Source organism: Pristiophorus japonicus, unplaced genomic scaffold (genome assembly GCF_044704955.1).
Source record: "Pristiophorus japonicus isolate sPriJap1 unplaced genomic scaffold, sPriJap1.hap1 HAP1_SCAFFOLD_262, whole genome shotgun sequence".
NCBI classification, from domain to species: Eukaryota; Metazoa; Chordata; class Chondrichthyes; family Pristiophoridae; genus Pristiophorus; species Pristiophorus japonicus.
Window position 1 is genome coordinate 472,884 of NW_027252362.1, and position 3,387 is coordinate 476,270.

The following is a 3,387-nucleotide window of genomic DNA, read 5'->3' on the forward strand; positions in this document are numbered from 1 at the left end:
AAATATATATAAATATATCTAAATGTATCATAACCGTTCCCTGGTGGTCGAGGGATTAAGATCCGACGCAACAAACTGGTTTCAATTCTCGATCAATTCATCGCATAAAAATAATTGAGGTTTGTGAGACGATTAATAATTGCTGTAATCACCATGAATACCAATACTTTCTGTGATAGACCGAGCTTACAGACTATCTGGCTTCTCCTGCCCTTTGCCGGGCACGTGTTCGGGGTTTAATTTTACAAACTGGCTGAGTTCGCTGATCGCGGGGAGACGGTAGGAGCCTCTGTGGCCCCACTGTGAGGATGTGGAAGTGAACACGGTGGCTGGGTGATCCGTGACATTTCTGTAAAGGGCAGCGGAGGAGAAGGATTGAGAACTTTCAGTGTGGGACAGAAGTTGTTTCAGGTGAGCCAACACATTCCCGATCAGCACAGAGGGAGCTCACTGGTCAGCTCCCCTCTGTTGGGGCTGCTGTGCCAGAGGTTTCTGCAGTGCCGTGGTTATCACATTTGCTTTATACATGAAAAGTACCCGGTTTGATTCTCGGTAGAAACATGATGTTTAAACTTGCTATAAGGGAACAATCGGAGGAGAGTTTAGTCTCCTGGAAAATGCTGCCTGACCTGCTGAGATTTCCAGCATTTGCTGTTTTTATTAGCTATTTAATCTCCTGGTAGAAAGGCTCCCTTATTCCTGAATTGCTCTTGATTTAACCAATAAATAGTTAACTTTCAGTGAGAGAAAACGGATCCACCGGGGACCTTTTGTGTGTGAGGCCAACGTGATATCCGCCACACTGCAGCCCATCAAAGGGCGAGAAACCACTGAATATAAAGGATGAGCTCACAAATATCAGGGGCAGTGCAGTCTGGTCAACGTCAAACCCTCCTTTCTTATTCAGCAGAGGCATGAACGGGATTCAGATGCCACAAAGTTTCATTAAAGATACAAATACAAGTAAAACTTCCAAATCTTTTCACTGTAAAATTCTTTCACTTTATTTGAAATCCTACTGCGTTGAATCTGAAAATGAGCACCGTGGGATTTTATCTTCACGACTGATTCTAATTTCTCTGCACGGAAGGAATAACCGGTGCTGTTAAATTTGACAAAAGTTGCCCCAGATTCCTGGTGACATCGGCAATACAGTGTGTAAAATGGGTCAACATGCTGAAGAACATAAGAACAAAAGAAATAGGAGCAGGAGTCGGTCATACGCCCCTCGAGCCTGCTCCACCATTTCATACGATCATGATCGATGCGATCATGGACTCAGGTCCACTTCCCTGCCCGCTCCGCAAAGCACAGGACAAATGTTTGAAGTATCGACTGTCCCTCAGTTAGCATTTCTTTCATTGTGCAAATGAAGGTGACGGGTTAATTAATGATGCTTTTCCATAAACGCAACACAAAAGTTTAAGAAAAAAACATACGGTGACTGGCAGGTGAGCACTGCTTCTGACACCTGGTGGGAATGGGCGGGGATTTTTAAGCCCCTTGTATTGTGAAAGCTTCATATAGATGAACATCTCAAATACATTGTGTAGGCCTCGGGGCGCAACGGTAGCGCGTCTGACTCCAGATCAGAAGGTTGCGTGTTCAAATCACGTCGGGGTCACTGTTCTTTCAGAATTAATATTTTCTTTGCTGTTTGGCAATAACCAGACCCTTGTTCCAAGGTCTGTCTCACTGTTTCCCCGGTGTCAGGCAGAGATACGCCTGCTGCCCTCATTTAATTCATGTGACAGGACACACAAGTTCCAAATCAACTTGCAGGTGGCCACACACACCGCCGAGTGGTCTGAGGTGCTGTGATTAGATCGCAGTTTTCTCTGGAGGTGTGGGTTTGAATCCAAATTTTGACATTTATTATTTTTAATCATTATGCGAAACTCATTGTTTGACACCACGACCAACTCCTTAAAACTGGGATTCAGCAGTTCACCTGCTCGCTTAACATTTCCGTCTGACCTGGTGCTGAAAGTGGAGATGTTTCCGCAGTGTCGCGGTTCCCACGTTCGCCTCACACGCGAAAGCTCACCAGACGGGAATATTTTCTGGAGCTTTCTCCTCATGCATGCTCAGGGGCGAGTTTGTTCTCCTGTGAAAAATTCATAAGATGATAAGCATGTAAGAATTAGGGGCCGGAATAGGCCATTCGGCCCCTCGAGCCTGGTCCACCATTCAAGAAGATCCTGGCAGTTCATCGACAGCAAGTTTAAACATCTGGGGCAGAGCCAACAGGCACCTGTCTGCAATCAGTGAGAGAACGGTATGTTTGGCAGAAGCCTGGCGAGCTCAGTCAGGGAAACATAAGACTTTTAATCTCAGGGTCGTGGTTTCGACACCCACATTGGACATTTACATTTTTCATAGAATTATAGATTGAGAGAAGTTTGCAGCACATAAGGAGGCCATTTTGGCCAATCACTTCCACCCCGGCCAACAAGAGGCGATCCAGCTTCATCCCACTTTCCAGCTCTGGGTCCATAACCCTGCAGGTTACGCTACTTCAGGTGCACATCCAAATACTTTTTACTTGTGGTATCTACCTCCGCCATTCTTTCAGGCAGCGAGTTCCTGACCCCCACAAACCTCTGCATGAAGAATTTTACCTTCAAATCCCCTTTAAACCTTCTACCAATTACTTTCAATATATGCCCCCTGATTGTTGACCCCTCTGCTATCCACTATATCTACGCCCCTCATAGTTTTATACATCTCAATGTTGTCTCCCCTCAGCCTCCTCTGTCCCAATGAAAACAAACCCAGCCGATCCAATCTGTCCTCATAGCTAAGATTCTCCACACCTGGCAACATCCTCGTAAATCTCCTCTGTACCCTCTCGTACAATCACATAATTACTGTAATACGGTGACCAGAACTACATGCAATACTCCAGCTGTGGCCAAACCAGTGTTTTATACATTTCAAGCATAACCAACCTGCTCTTCTATCCCATGCCTCAGCCAATAAAGCTAAGCATTCCGTGCGTTTTCTTACCCACCTTATCCAACTGGCCTGCGACCTTCAGGGATCTGTGGACATGCACTCCAAGGTCCCTTTGTTCTTCCACACTTCTCAATGTCCGACCATTTAATGTGTGTTTCTTTCCTTGTTTGCCCTCCCCAAATGCACAGCCTCACACTTCACTGGATTAGATTAGTGTCACCTGAAAACGTTTTAATCATACCTCCTATATTTAAGTTTAGATCATTGATGTTACCACTAAAAGTCAGGGACCTAGCACTGAGCCCTGTGGAACCCCACTGGAACCATCCTTCCAGTCCCAAACACTCCCATCAAACATTACCATTTGCTTCCTGCCTCTGAGCCAATTTTGGATCCAACTTGCCACTTTGCCCTGGATCCCATGGGCTT

At 45.6% G+C, this 3,387-nt stretch overlaps 1 non-coding gene across 1 annotated transcript; it reads left to right on the forward strand.

Moving 5' to 3' along the window:
* Nucleotides 1–1,552: 1,552 nt before the first annotated feature.
* On the forward strand, nt 1,553–1,624 carry trnaw-cca (transfer RNA tryptophan (anticodon CCA)). The gene has a single exon. It is a non-coding gene; the product is annotated as a tRNA-Trp (tRNA).
* The last annotated feature ends 1,763 nt before the right edge of the window (nt 1,625–3,387 follow it).